Source organism: Chiloscyllium plagiosum, chromosome 14 (assembly GCF_004010195.1).
Source record: "Chiloscyllium plagiosum isolate BGI_BamShark_2017 chromosome 14, ASM401019v2, whole genome shotgun sequence".
Taxonomy (NCBI): Eukaryota; Metazoa; Chordata; class Chondrichthyes; order Orectolobiformes; family Hemiscylliidae; genus Chiloscyllium; species Chiloscyllium plagiosum.
In genome coordinates, this window is record NC_057723.1 from 78568907 (window position 1) to 78583777 (window position 14871).

At 47.1% G+C, this 14871-nt stretch overlaps 1 protein-coding gene across 1 annotated transcript in view; it reads right to left on the reverse strand.

Annotated features, from left to right (window-relative positions):
* Positions 1–14871, reverse strand: part of LOC122556827 (NEDD4-binding protein 3 homolog) — a 123868-nt gene that overhangs the window by 99385 nt on the left and 9612 nt on the right. The window lies entirely within an intron of this gene.

The following is a 14871-nucleotide window of genomic DNA, read 5'->3' on the forward strand; positions in this document are numbered from 1 at the left end:
TGGTACGGCGGGAAAGGAAGAAGCGGAGGGCTTTGAGTCCTTCGTGATGGGGGATGGAGGTGTACAGGGACTGGATGTCCATGGTGAAGATAAGGCGTTGGGGACCAGGGAAGCGAAAATCATAGAGGAGGTGGAGGGCATGGGTGGTGTCCCGAGGGCATGGGTGGTGGGGAGTTCTTGGACTAAGGGGGACAGGACCGTGTCGAGGTATGCGGAGATGAGTTCAGTGGGGCAGAAGCAGGCGGAGACAATGGGTCGGCCGGGGCAGTCAGGTTTGTGGATTTTAGGCAGGAGGTAGAAGCGGGAGGTGCGGGGTTGTGGGACTATGAGGTTGGAGGCGGTGGATGGGAGGTCCCCCGAGGTGATGAGGTTATGGATGGTCTGGAAGATGATGGTTTGGTGGTGGGAGGTGGGGTCATGGTCAAGGGGGCAGTAGGAGAGGTCCCAAAGTAGGCCGGAGAATTGGGCAGAGAAATGGCAGATGGATTTTCATCTGGACAAATGTGAGGCAATGGATTTTGGAAAGTCTAATGCAGGAGGGGAGTAAACAGTAAATGGCAGAGCCCTTAGTAGCATCAACATGCAGAGGGATCCAGGCGTACAGGTCCACAGTTCCCTGGAAGTGCCAACACAAGTGCATAAGATGGTGAAGGAGGCGTATGGTATGTTTGTCTTCATTGGTTGGGGCACGGGGTATAAAAATTGGCAAGTCATGTGGCAGCTGTATAGCACATTTGGAATATTGTGTACGTTTCTGTTTACTACCCTACCAGAATGATGTTGAGACTTTGGAGGGGACAGAAACAGTTCACCAGAATGTTGGAGGTTATTAGCTAGGAGGAGGGATTGGATAAACTTGGTTTGTTTTCACTTGAACACTGGAGGCCGAAGGGGGTGACCTAATAGAATTTTGCAATAGATAGAATAAATAAGCAGAGTCTTTTTCGAGGGTAGAAATGTCGATTATACCATGGGACATAGATTCAAAGTAAAAGGGGGTACATTTAAAGGAGACGTGAGAGGCAAGTGTTTTTACACAGAGGGTGGTAACTGCTTGGAACGTGCTGCCAGAGGAGGTGGTGGAGATGGATACAATAGCAATATTTAAGAAGCATCTTGATAGAGACATGAATAGGCAAGGAATAGGCAATGTGGGCGGAACAGTGGCTCAGTGGTTAGCACTGCTGCCTCACAGCGCCAGGGACCCAGGTTCAATTCCTGCCTTGGGCCACTGTCTGTCTATGTGGAGTTTGTGCATTCTCCCTGTGCCCGCATGGGTTTCCTCCGGGTGCTCCGGTTTCCTCCCTTAATCCAAAGATGTGCAGGTCAGGTGTATTGACCGTGCTAAATTGCCCATAATGTTAGATGCATTATTCAGGGGTAAATATAGGGTAGGGGAATGGGTCTGGGTGGGTTACTCTTCGGAGGGTCGGTGTGGAGTTGTTGGGCTGAAGGGCCTGTTTCCATACTGTAGGGTATCTAATCTACAGAGGGTAATGGACCATACAGAGGTAAAAGGCTTTTAGTTTCGAAGGGTATCATGTGGTGCAGTCTTGGTGGGCCGAAGTGCCTGTTCCTGTGCTGTCCTTCCTTTGTCCTTATAGCAAGCTCTCTCAATAATCTGGTCAATGTTTGTCCCTTGCTGTATATTACTGCTCACCTGTGTGTTAGTTGTGATTCCCCAACAGGCTAATTCAGGGACACAGTTTCTCCTGAAACCAGTGTGACACAACAACATGCACCACGTGGTTACGTAACAGTGAGAACATTTCAAAGGTAGCTAATTCTCAGTGAACCATTTAGATATTCTCAGCAAATAACAAAGCATTAGCTAATACAATACAGGACATAACATCAAGGGATTACTGGCTGGTTGTGTTGTTCAGGCCAAATTCTCACAGTTTCCAACAGCAATGGCTGTAAAATTGACCTCAGTTCCAGGTTTATGAGACAACTCACTGGGAAAAAAAAGTCACACTGGAAAAGTAAATGGCACTGTTAGAAATTACACAGCTGAAGGAGTGCTCCCACATTATTCCCAAAACACGGGGTTGTTGGAGCAACTTCACTGGATTGGGGGAAAGTAAACAATGAAATTGACTCCAAAGTATCTCAGAAACCGCAGTACGCCAGTAACACTGTCCGAAATATCAGGCTTCACTAAAACCTCCCAGGCTACTGGCAAGCAGCCTTGAACACTGCCGAGAACAAGCCTTCGGGTTGGTTCTGCTTTATTAAAAACAGGAGCAGAAATAGCTGCTCACAGCCAGAGATGTTATTAAGATGCAATAGATTTGAAGAGTTAGGATAACACCAGGTCACTGGAGCTCAGCCAAGTTCAAAATATGCCAAATCTTCAGAGAAGTCCAAGTGTACAGGATGGATCGGAATGAGCTGTAGCCACGGTCAATAGGCAGAGGTGGGAAATGAAATCAATGGTTATTTTTAGAGAAGTCTGGATCCTGTGGAAGCTGTCCAGCAAGACAAATGAGATAGATTCTGCAAATTCATGATCTGTGCATACATGTACATTGTGAAATAGCAACTCAATGGATATTCCTTTTTTACTGTCATTATGGAGGTAACTGTCACTGGTCTTGGACACACACGTGCTAAAGCACTAACAGGCAATATGGGCTCCTCCCAATACAGCCCACTAACACCTGCGTGTGCAAACCCCATCATAGGTTAGCTTCTGTAACTTCCACACTCAACAAGTCCACAATATTTATTGCCTCAATTTAAAGAGGGAATATCAGTGGATGGTGGCACATGAACACATACCCTTGTGAAAGCCAACTCCTGGAGCAGTGAGAAAACCGTATGATGCTGATGGAGAACAGGGGAATTGGACAATTAAAAATACAGCAAGATGACAGAACGTTTAACCAATGATGGACCAGAATGTAAAGCAAGAACTAAAACATAACAGGATTCAAACATAAATAAATGTTCAGGTTAATCAGAACTCATTTTTTCCCCAAGACTTGCTACAAAGGTTCTAGAAGATGTTTGCAGAAATTTAATCCAACTGTCATTCCAGCGAAATGTTTCCAACACTTCACTGAGAGGCTCCACAAGTGAAAAACAAACAGCAAGGTACTTTTTATAAAATAGTTTATAGCCCCTGCTTAAATAGCCAGACTGAGATAGGTTCATAGAATCCCTACAGCGTGGAAGCAGGTTATTCAGCCCATCAAATCCACACCATCCCTGTATTTTCCCTGTTAATCATCCTATCCTGGGCACTATAGCATGGCTAATCTACCCTAACCTGCACATCTATGGACTGTTGGAGGAAACCCACGCAGACACGGGGAGAATGTGCAAACTCCACACAGACAGTCATCCAAGTCTGGAATTGAACCTGGGTCCCTGGTGCTGTGAGGCAGCAGTGCTAACCACTGAGCCACCATACCAACCATTTAAAATGACAGCGCAAAGATTTAAAAGGAAGAGTTTAGGGATATGGAGCTAAATGCTGGCAAATGGGACTAGATTAATTTTGGGATATCTGGTTAGCATGGACAAGTGGGGCCAAACGGCCTGTTTCCGTGCTGTATAACTCTCTGACACTAAGTACATGCCCTGTTATAGGGAACGCATCAGGCAATTTGCACTTTACAAGGTTTCACAAACAGCAATGAAGTAAATGCCAGATCATTTGTTTTGGGCTTTGCTTGAAGAGATAAGTATTGAGCAGCTGTCTGAATATTGCTCTGGGATCTTTTATCTTGACCTGAGAAGAGATATGGGGTTCGGTTTAATGTCTATCTGGAAAGTCTGGACAGCTACCTGATGAAGGAGCAGCTCTCTGAAAAGCTAGTGTTTCCAAATAAACCTGTTGGACTATAACCTGGCGTTGTGTGATTTTTAACTTTATCTGGAAAGTGACACAGCTGACAGTTCACTTCCTCCATACTGCCCTGACCTGCTGGCCTTGATTATGTACTCCAGTCTCTGAGAAAAGATGATTAACACTAAGTCAACATAGCACATATGAAGGAAAACGGAACAACACGGGTGCTATTTATTGATATTCAAGAGCCCAGGGTGAAGTCAAAGGCATTTTGGCAGATGTGATGCTCAACAACGTGCACCAATGTTAAACATCAAATAACTGAGTGAAAATATTGTTCAACTATGGAGTATAAAACAGAGTCAAAGTCAGAGAAAATCGTTAACAAACTATATGAGATTCTGTTTAAGCCAGTTAGAACATAGAACGTAACAGCAAAGTACAGGCCCTTCAGCCCTCGAATTTGTGGAACCAATCTGAAGCCCATCTCACCTACACTATTCCATTCTCGTCCATATGCCTATCCAATGACCACTTAAATGCCCTTAAAGTTGGCGAGTCTGCTACTGTTGCAGGGAGTGCGTTCCACGCCCCTACTACTCTCTGAGTAAAGAAACTACTCTGACATCTGTCCTATATCCATCACCCCTCAATTTAAAGCTATGTTCCCTCATGCTGGCCATCACCATCCAAGCTAGCTTTCCAACCTATCTTATATGTCTCAATTAAGTCACCTCTCAACCTTCTTCTCACTCACGAAAACACCTCTAGTCCCTCAGCCTTTCCTCCATACCAGGCATCTTCCTGGTAAATCTCCTCTGAACCCTTTCCAAAGCTTCCACATCCTTCCTAAAATGCAGTGACCAGAACTGTACGCAATGCTCCAAGTGGGGCCACACCAGAGTTTTGTACAACTGTAACATAACCTCATGGTTCTGGAACTCAATCCCTTTACCAATAAAAGCTAACACACTGTTTGCCTTCTTAACAACCCTATCAACCTGGGTGGCACCTTCCGGGAATCTGTGCACATGGACACCAACATCTCTCTGCTCATCTACACTATCAAGAATCTTACCATTCACCCAGTACTCTGCATTCCTGTTACTCCTTCCAGAGTGAATCACCTCACACTCTTCCACATTAAACTCCATTTGTCACCTCTCAGCCCAGCTCTGCAGCTTATCTTTGTCCCTTTGTTTCTTAAAGCTAGCCAATTTCTGATCCAAACCACTAATCACCCTCAATCCCATGCCTCTGTATTTTGTGCAATAGCCTACCGTGGGGAACCTTATCAAACGCCTTACTGAAATCCAAATATACCACATCAAACACTTTACCCTCATCCACCTGTTTGGTCACCTTCTCAAAGAACGCAGTAGTTCAGAATAATGTGTCCATTTCTGATCAACAAATGCCAAGGAGATATTCAAATGTTGAAGGTAGAGCACTGTAACGTCAGCTTGAGATGTCCAAGGTCTGAAGCACCAGAACAGTCTGCCTTTTCATTTGGGACCAGGTGTCAGAGTGCTGCTTCTTGATAAGATTTTTTAGACAATAAATGGTATAAAAAAATCAAGGAAAAAGTCCATTAAATTACAAAATCAGGACAAGGGAACACAGTCTCCATCCAGACAGGATCAAATTTGAGTCAGATCCCAGGAAACTCTTCACACCAACTACCGGAATCAGAAACTCTAAGGTCATTTAAGAACCAGTTGATAGTTCAAAGGAAAAGGGACACGGTGGCTCAGTGGTTAACACTGCTGCCTCACAGCACCAGGGTCCCGGGTTCGATCCCAGCCTTGGGTGACTGTGTGGGGTTTGCACATTCTCCCCGTGTCTGCGTGGGTTTCCTCCCACAATCCAAGGATGTGCAGGTTAGGTGAATTGGCCATGCTAAATTGCCCATAATGTCCAGGGATGTATAGGTTAGGTGCATTAGTCAGGAGTCAACGTAAGGTAGGGGGAACAGGTCAGGGTGGGTTACTCTTCGGATGGTCGGTGTGGACTTGTCGGGCTGAAGGGCCTGTTTCCCCTCAATAGGGATTATTTGATTATATATCAATATGCTTAGATGGACTAAACAGCCCTTCTTTTCTGCAATTAATGTGTGTTCTTATCAGAACTTTCCCAAAAGGTATGTATCTTGCTCTTTGAGATACCACATCCACAGTCCTGTGTTTAGGTGCTAGCAACACTGCACAGTAATCTTCATGCACTAAAACGACCCACTACAATGTCTGTTCTATGTTCTGATTCCTTGCTAATTCCAAGTAATTCTGCTCTACAATAGGGAGTGGGATCCAGTTGCCTTCTCATTGCAGTTGAGAGCAGTGCCAGAGATTATGTGGTGGATGAGGAATACTGCAGTTCTGTGCTGATGTTGTCAATTCCTGCTTATTCCGTGGTTGTTAACTACAGCAGGTAATAAAGTCCTGACCACATTAGTGGATCACACATTTTTCAAAACCATTTTCAACCCACGTCTAGACGAAAGCAAACTTGTTCTGTACCTTACAGCCGTCTTCACCCGTGAAAGGAAGAATTATTAGACACTGGACAGTAAATATACCCCTCAGCATCTATAATTCAACCAGTGAAGAGGCAGTCCGACAGCCCAGAATACTGAACGTTCCAATGCAGGAAGATAATCCTGAGGCGAGGCAGTGGGGTTTTACCAACTTGAGAACTGGAGGATGAGGTTGGGTAGTGGTAGGTGGAATCTGAGCGTAGTCTGATGAAGGGATCATGCCCAAAACGTTGATTCTCCTGCTCCGCAGATGCTGCCTGACCTGCTGTGCTTTTCCAGCACCACACTCTCCACTCTGAGCGTAGTCTGCCAGCAGTTCAAAGATTTCACCTGCTGCTGGAATGTAAGCTTTGCGCTGGATTCAGTGGAAGTGGATTTATGATAACCATGACACGTTGCAGTTCACCCAGTGGCACATTCACAAACCAGGTTTGGCTGTTTCTCACTTGGGGGCCGAGGGAGAGATGGACAGTGTGTTGGCACCAGGTCGTTTGGTTCACGGGCAGTTTTGGTCCTTGGAACTGGGTTGAAATGCACCAGTTCACCCACTGGCTCCGACCCAAGCACCTTGTCCTTTTGGTATTCCCACAGATGAGGCTGCACCTGCTGCTGGGTCCCAGGGGCCCATTTAGGAACTGGCTGCATTACACTTTCTCAAGCAATGACACCCACCCACCCCTTCCCAGGATCATGTAGCACAGAGGTCACTCCCAAGAAGGCTGCGATGGCTCATTACATTTTCCCAGAGCAACAGTTTTGATTTCATGCTGGTTGCTAAATCTTTCGCTGGCAGTGGAGAGGTTATAACCCCGACAGTAAAGGTGAAAATATATTTTGACAAGATTCTGAAGTCAATATGCTCTCCCGAGTAACAGTGAGTGTTAGTTTGATGTTACTTCCTCATTGATTTCCGAAATTGGTATTGTTAAAAAATCTGATGTCAGTCCCCACAAAATGTCTGGGGCTGACACGGGGCCTGGGGTCCAGGGGGTGAAGTGGAGACCCTGGATGATAAAGGAAGCCAATTTAAAATCAAACTTTCAACCAACACACCCAGGATTATCACTGGAAATGAATCTGGAGTACTTTGGGAATAATTAAATTAGCCATGCTGCAAACTGGGAATTAGCTTTAGCTGAAAATGGAGCAGTTTTAATTTCCCATGTCGTGTAACTAGGTTAACCTTTGTCTGTTGATGCTCAAAGTCTGCAAGACTATCTTGAAGGGAGATACATTTCTTCGAGACTAACCCCAAACGAGGGCGATGCAAGAGACCTCAGGCAAACAGTTCTTGAACAAGGGGATGGCTGGAGCTGGCAGGCAGTGTCGGACTGAGTTTACAGAGAATGTGGACAGTTTGGAGTCCAAGCCAAGCCCGGGCTCTCTCTATACCGTGACTTGGAGATAGTGAGGACTGCAGATGCTGGAAGTCAGAGTCGATAAAATGTGGAGCTGAATAGGCACAGCTGGTCAGTCAGCATCAGAAGAGCAGGCAAGTTGATATTTTTTGGGTCAGGAGCTTTCATCAGGACTGGGGAGGGGGAAGGGAGATTAGAAATAAATTGGGGGGGACTGGTTTTGGGGCTGGTGTGATGGTGACAGGTGGTGGCAGGTAAGGGGTTATTGTGATTGGACTGTGGGTGAGAAGGAAGATGAACAGGTTAGGTCAGGTCAAGGAAGCGGGGAGGAGAGGAAGTGCTGGACATGGGATAAGGTTGTGGTGAGGAGATTTTAAAGTTGGTGAACTCTATGTCGAAGCCATTGGGCTGTAAGCTCCCGAGGCAGAATGTACGATGTTGTTCCTCCAGTTTGTGTTTGGTTTAACTTTGACAGTGGAGGAGGCCCAGGATTGACATTTCGCCAAGGGAGTGGGAGGAGGAGTTGAAATGGCTGGTAACCAGAAGGTGGTGTTGATTGGAGCATACAGAGCACAGATGCTCCAGGAACTGGTCCCTGAGTCTGCAGTTGGTCTCTCTGACATGAAAACATTAGAGCAACAGATGCAATGGAAGAAGTGCAGGTGAATCTCTGCTGACTTTGGAATGATTGTGACCTTGGATGGAGGTGAGAGGGAAGGTGTAGGGGCAGGTTTTGCACTTGCAGGGAAAGGTGCCAGGTAAGGAGTGTGGAACTGACGAGGGAGTCGCAGAGTGAACGGTCCCTATGGAAAGCAGATGGGGTGGGGAAGGAAATATCGTTTTGGTGGGGTCTGACTGCAGGTGGCAAAAATGGTGGAGGATGATGCATTGGATTTGGAGATTGGTGGGGTGATATGTGAGAATGGAGTGGGAGCTCTCTCCTTATTGTTTTTGGGGGTGGGGGTGGGGGTTTGAGGTCAGAGGTGCGGGGAATGGGGGAGATGAGGTTGAGGCCATTATTAATCACGGGAAAGGGGAGATTATGGTCCTTGAAGCAGGAGGACATCTTGGATGTCCTGGAGTGGAATCTGTCATCCTGGGAGCAGTTACGGCGGAGGCAGAGGATTTGGGAGCATGGGATTGCATTTTTTGCAGGAGCACGGATGAGAGGAGGTCTAGTCAAGGTAGCTGTGGGAGTCGGTGGGTTTGAAATAGATGTCAATGCTGAGTAGGTTACCGGAGATGTAGACAGAGAGGTCCAGGAAGGGTAGGGCGATGTCAGAGATGATCCAAATGAATTTGAGGTCAGGGTGGAAGGTTTAGGTGAAGTTGATGAACTGTTAGAGCTCCTCGTGTAGTGGAGGGAAAGTTGAGGGACAGTGCCAGTGTAGCTGTGGAAGAAGTTCCATGTACCCTACAAAGAGACAGGTATAGCTCAGACCCATGTGGGTGCCCATAGCCACCCCTTTGGTTTGTAGGAAGTGGAAGGAATCAAAGGAAAAAGTGTGAGGGTGAGGATCTATTCCACCAGGCGGATGAGAGTGTTGGTGGAGTGGGACTGCGTGGGCCTGCGGAAGACAAAGAGACAGAGGGAGTTGAGGCCCTGCTCATGGGGAAATCCAGGTGGAGAGAGACAGGATGCCCATGGTGAAGATGAGGCGTTGGGGACAGGGGAACTGAAAGTCGTGGAGAGGATGGAGAGCGTGGGTGGTGTCTCGAACGGAGGTGGGCAGTTCCTGGACCAAAGGAACAGGAGAGAGTCAAGATAAGAAGAGATGAGTTCAGTGGGGCAGCAGCAGGCCGAGATGAGGGGGCAGTCAGGTTGGTGGATTTTGGGTACGAGATGGAACCCAGCGGTGTAGGGTTGGGGAACTATCAGGTTGGAGGCTGTGGATGGGAGATCTCTCGAGGCGATGAGGTTCTGGATGGTTTGGGAGATGATGGTTTGGTGATGAGAGGTGAGGTCGTGGTCGAGGGGGCAGTAGGAGGAGGTGTCAGTCAGTTAGCGAGCTAGAGGTCAGTGTGCCATTTTAACCCCGCACTTCCCTGTCAGCGGGTTGGATGGTGAGGTTTGGAGTTGGAGCGGAGGGAATGGAGAGCTGCGCGTTCTGACTGGGAGAGGTCGGAGTGGGTGACAGGGTCAGAGAGATTGATGTCCCGACATCAGTTGGAGATGAAGAGGTGGAGGGAGGGTAGGAGGCCAGGACAGGGTGTCCAGGAGGATGGAGTGTGTTGGAGGTAGAAAAAGGAGACTTCGGAGGCTGGGTGGGATTCATGTCCGATGAAGTAGGCACACAGATGGAGGTGGCGGAAAAAGGGGTCGACATCAAGACGTGTGAAACATTCATGGACATGTGGGACGTGGGGGAAGGAAGGGGTCAGTCCTTTGCTAAAGGACTAACCATTCGTCCTCAGTAAGATCTGGGAGGGGGGGGGGATGGGGAAATACATAACCACATTGACTCTCCTGCTTCTCTGATGGTGCCTGACCTGCTATGCCTTTCCAACTTCATGTTTCATCGACTTTATCCTGTGCATGACTTTGACAAGTGTGGCCAATACGGACAGTCACTGCACTGACATGGAGAGACTTCGGCAGCTGCATGGCTGTACGATACTGGACTGATGCACTCTGCAGAAGAGACAGGAAACGAGTCACTCAGCTTCATTCCGTCTAAGTTATTCGGGTTGTATGTGGGAGAGGGGCTGCTGAAGGCAAGTGATTCAGGAAAGAGTTGGCTGAGGTGGAGTATGAGTGAATGTTTAGAGTTTATAGCAGTCAAGCGATATTATATAACCAGAGTATTGGAGGGCACTAGTTGTGTTACATCTTTTACACGCCTCCCCTCTCCCACCCACTATCACTGAAGGAGTTAACTCAGCCTGAGGTAATGAGTGTCAGCCATTCATGTTTGGAAACCCTTTGGTATATTCAGGAGGTAGCTGTTCCTTGTTAAGTATTGGCACAGAGCGTATTCCCAGGCTAACTGGCCTTATGGTTCTGTTATTTATGCATGGGGCGTGGGCAGCATTTCTTGCCTAACTCTAGTACTCCTTGAACTGGGTGGATTGCTGGACCCATTTCAGTTCAGAGTCAACCACATTGCTGTGGGTCTGGAGTCACATGGAGGCCAGATCAAATTAAGTACAGCAGATTTCCTTCCCTAAAGGACATCACTGAATCTGATAGGTTTTTCCAACAATCTACAATGGTCATCATTGGATCTGTCATTTGAGAAGTTAATTGAATTCCAATTCCACCATCTGCTGTAAATCCAGGCCCCATGACCAGATCCCAGGTCTCTGCATTATTCATTCAGCCAATGCCCCAATACACCACAGGAAATGACATCACCAACCCAAGGAAACTCAAACATATAAATAGAAAGTGGGCTACACCACCAGTGCTTCATCCAGAGGCTCACTGATGATGTTACCTAGTATGGTGATGAAACGTCTGAAAACAAACTTTCCAGCTCAGTGAGCAAACCTACATCCAAATACCCCATTGCCTCCCGCAAGTTTGGATGATTAATTCCACTTCTCCCAAGCGTTAGAGCCAGCGTGGTTTAAGGAAACCTGTGGAAATCTGGGTTCATTTGTACCTTAGGATCAGGACTGAAGCAGTCGAGTGAAAGATTGTACAATCAGTCAGTGTTTGTTTTGAAGGAAAAAGTGGTTGATGTTTTTGTTTGGGTTTGCTGCACAAAGTGAAAAGAGTTGGGGTGGGCGGGGGGGGAAGATGGTCAGGCAATGTAGACTGCAATGGAGCACCGCGAGGGGCTGATGTCTAAATGCTCCCCCCTCCTGTGGCCTCTCAAGTTTATCCTGCCCTGCAAACGGTCCTAGGTCAATCAGAGGCTTCAGGCAGACACTGGACAGTTGTTTTCCTTTTACTCGTATTCTGGGCAGGTGAAGAATTGGGGGTTGTGAAGGAGAGAAGTACGTCCTTTCAGGTAAAAAGGCAGCAGCAGCAGCAGGTTACATGATGTCTGTACCCTTGTCAGAGCCAGTGTTAATTGGAATTTTACTTCCCGCTGGCTTTTAAAAAGCTGACTACAGAGGGTTTGTGCGGAGAGCAGTAACACTGCTGTTTGCTTCCTTGCTGGAGGTCAGCGATGACTTATAGATAAAACTGGAGAGCGCTAGGTTCAGGAAAGCTTAATTGACCTTTAGGAATATCTACTTCCTGACAGCAGGAGAGAAATTATTTTCTCATATCTCCCTAATTCTAAAGTTGGTAGCCCTTTTTAATTTTTTGTATGAGACATATTTATCTGTAATTATACATTTGTAGCAAAGTGGGGAAGGAGGCTTACATTTTGGCTCTGAGTGGAGAAGGGGGAATCCCTACAGAAGATGGAACTTGAACAAGGAACAATGAGTATCTGCTCAAGTCTGGCTGCCTCTCATGCTAACCAAAGGTAGTTCTCATTTCTTGTGCTCTTTAATGAGAGAGAGAGTGACGTATAACAACTAATGTAGGTTGGTTACAGCTGATGACCCTTCCATAAGGAGCTGGCATTGCCACTGATTCTGAGGTTGGAGAGCACTGAGTGGAATGGCCTGTGGCAGTTGCCAGTTTATTTACTAGAACTAGGGTGCCCATCCTCAAAATAAAGGGGGAGCAGTTTCAGGACTGAGCTGAGGAGGAACTCCTTCACCCAGAGGGTTGTGAATCTGTGGAGTTCCCTGCCCAGGGAAGCAGTTGAGGCTTCCTCGTTAAATGTTTTTAAGGCAAAGGTAATAGAGTTTTGAACAGTAAAGGAGTTAAGGGTTATGGTGAGCAGGAGGGTTAGTGGAGTGAGTCCATGGAAAGATCATGATGTGGAGGTGTCGGTGTTGGACTGGGGTGGACAAAGTTAAAAATCACACAGCACCAGGTTACAGTCCAGCAGGTTTATTTGGAAGCACTAGCTTTCGGAGCGACACTCCTTCATCAGGAGGCTGTGGACCAGCGCTCCGAGAGCTAGTGCTTCCAATTAAACCTGTTGGACTATAACCTGGTGTTGTGTGATCTTTAACCACATAAACATCAGCCATGATCTTATTGAATGGCAGAGCGGGCTCAGAGGCCGACTCCTGCTCCCAGTCCTTATGTTCTTATTTTGCTTCCCATCTGTTTAGACCTTAGATATTACCCTTTAAGCAGGTTTTTATGAAACACTTGCACAAATCCTCCAGAGAGGGAAATCCTTGCTCTATAATCCTCACTCTTGCCTCAGAAATGTGAGAAAGAGTCAGGCCCACCTGCCTCTTGCTCTGCCGTTATTCAGAGCGTCTGTTGCTGTGATTCTCCGTTTGGCCACTGTTAGCTGAGGCAGGTTTGGATAGCCTGGAGCTGTCCTTGGCATAACAGAGGCTGGGGGTTGGGGTGGGGTGGGGGATCTTTAATTGAGACATACAGAATGCCTAGGGCCTGCCCTCCAGTGAATAGGTGCAAGCCATTTCCCTTGGCAGAGATAACCCAGGGTCAAAGACCCAAAGTAACTGAAGGAGAGAGAGAGCAGAGCCCTGGACCAAGAAACTGTTTCCACCATCTCAACAACAGAGCTGACGGTGGAGTGGCCTCCACATCTCACTGCGATAACAATTTACGGTCTCATCAGGAAAAGACTGCCCTTGGCATCATTTTAACACCACTGCTTTGTGGGCAGATGCTGCTAAGTGTGAAGGTGTGAACAGGTAGGTGCTGTCTTCCCTGACGTTCCAGCCTGGGATTCCTGTTTCCATAGAGACGAAGGGGGAGACCCCTCATAGAGGATAAAGAAGAAGCCCACATCAAAAGACAAATGCTGGAATATCTCTAAAGAATGAAAAATTACGACTCTGCAAAACTTTAATATTCAACCCCAGGGCATCAATGTGGATTTCACCAGTTTCCTCATTTCCCCCTTCCCCCACCTCACCCCAGCTCCAGCCTTCCAGCTCGGCACTGCCCTCATGACCCGGCCAATCTCCCTTCCCACCTATCCACTCCACCCTCCTCTCTGACCTATCACCTCCATCCCCACTCCCATTCACCTATTGTACTTTTTGTTACCTTCTCCCCAGCCACCCCCCCCCCAATTTATCTCTCCACCTTGAAGGCTTCCTGCCTCTATTCCTGATGAAGGGCTTTTGCCCGAAACATCGATTTTCCTGCTCCTCGGATGCTGCCTGACCTGCTGTGCTTTTCCAGCACCACTCTAATCCAGAATCTGGTTTCCAGCATCTGCAGCCCTTTCTTTTACCTAAAACTTTAATATGCGTTTGGTTATTCAAAACTTACTCTATCTCAAGTGCCAAGTAAAACTGAGGGGAGGTGATGGCCGGGTGGTATTATCAACAGACTGTTAACCCAGAGACCCCGGTAATGTCCTGGGGACCTGGAGTCAAATGTTGCCATGGCAGGGGGTGGAATTTGTATTCAATACATATCTGGAATTAAGAGTCTAATGATGACCATGAATCAATTGGTGATTGTTGGGAAAAGCCCATCTGGGTGACTAATATCCTTTAGGGAAGGAAACTGCCATCCTTACCTGGTCTGGCCTACATGGGACTCCAGTCCCACAGCAATGGGGTTGACTCTTAACTGCCCCCAGAGCAATTAGGGATGGGTAATAAATGCTGGCCTAGCCTTACTCCCATGAATAAAATTAGAAAATACAACCCTGGGCCTCTATTGTAAATTTTTGTTACTTATGTAGAAATGAGACCGTAATGGTGAAAACTAGTTAAGAAACTCACCAGGGTCTCACTGTAATACACTGCACTGTGTTCGGATGGTTACATTCACCGAGGTCTCAACAGAAAAATCACAGCCACTGCACGCATTCCAGTTGTTATGAAGTACAAACCCAGGCCATTCACTTTCCACATGGCCCAGCAAAAGGTTTCACAGCTCAGTCAGGAGCTAGTGCCTCTGATAGTGCGACATTCTCTCAAGGCCAAAGTGTCAGCCTCAATAATCAATTCCGATTTGTAATGGGATTGGAACCCATGGCCTCTCCGATACACGAGGTTTTATGATGTGATCTAGAGGCTGTGGAATACTGTGCCAAAACATGGGGTTGGTATGTCACAGAGCCATAGAGATGTACAACACGGAAACAGACCCTTCGGTCCAAATTGTCCATGCCAACCAGATATTCCAAACTAATCTACTCCAAATTGCCAGCATCTGGCCCATATCCCTC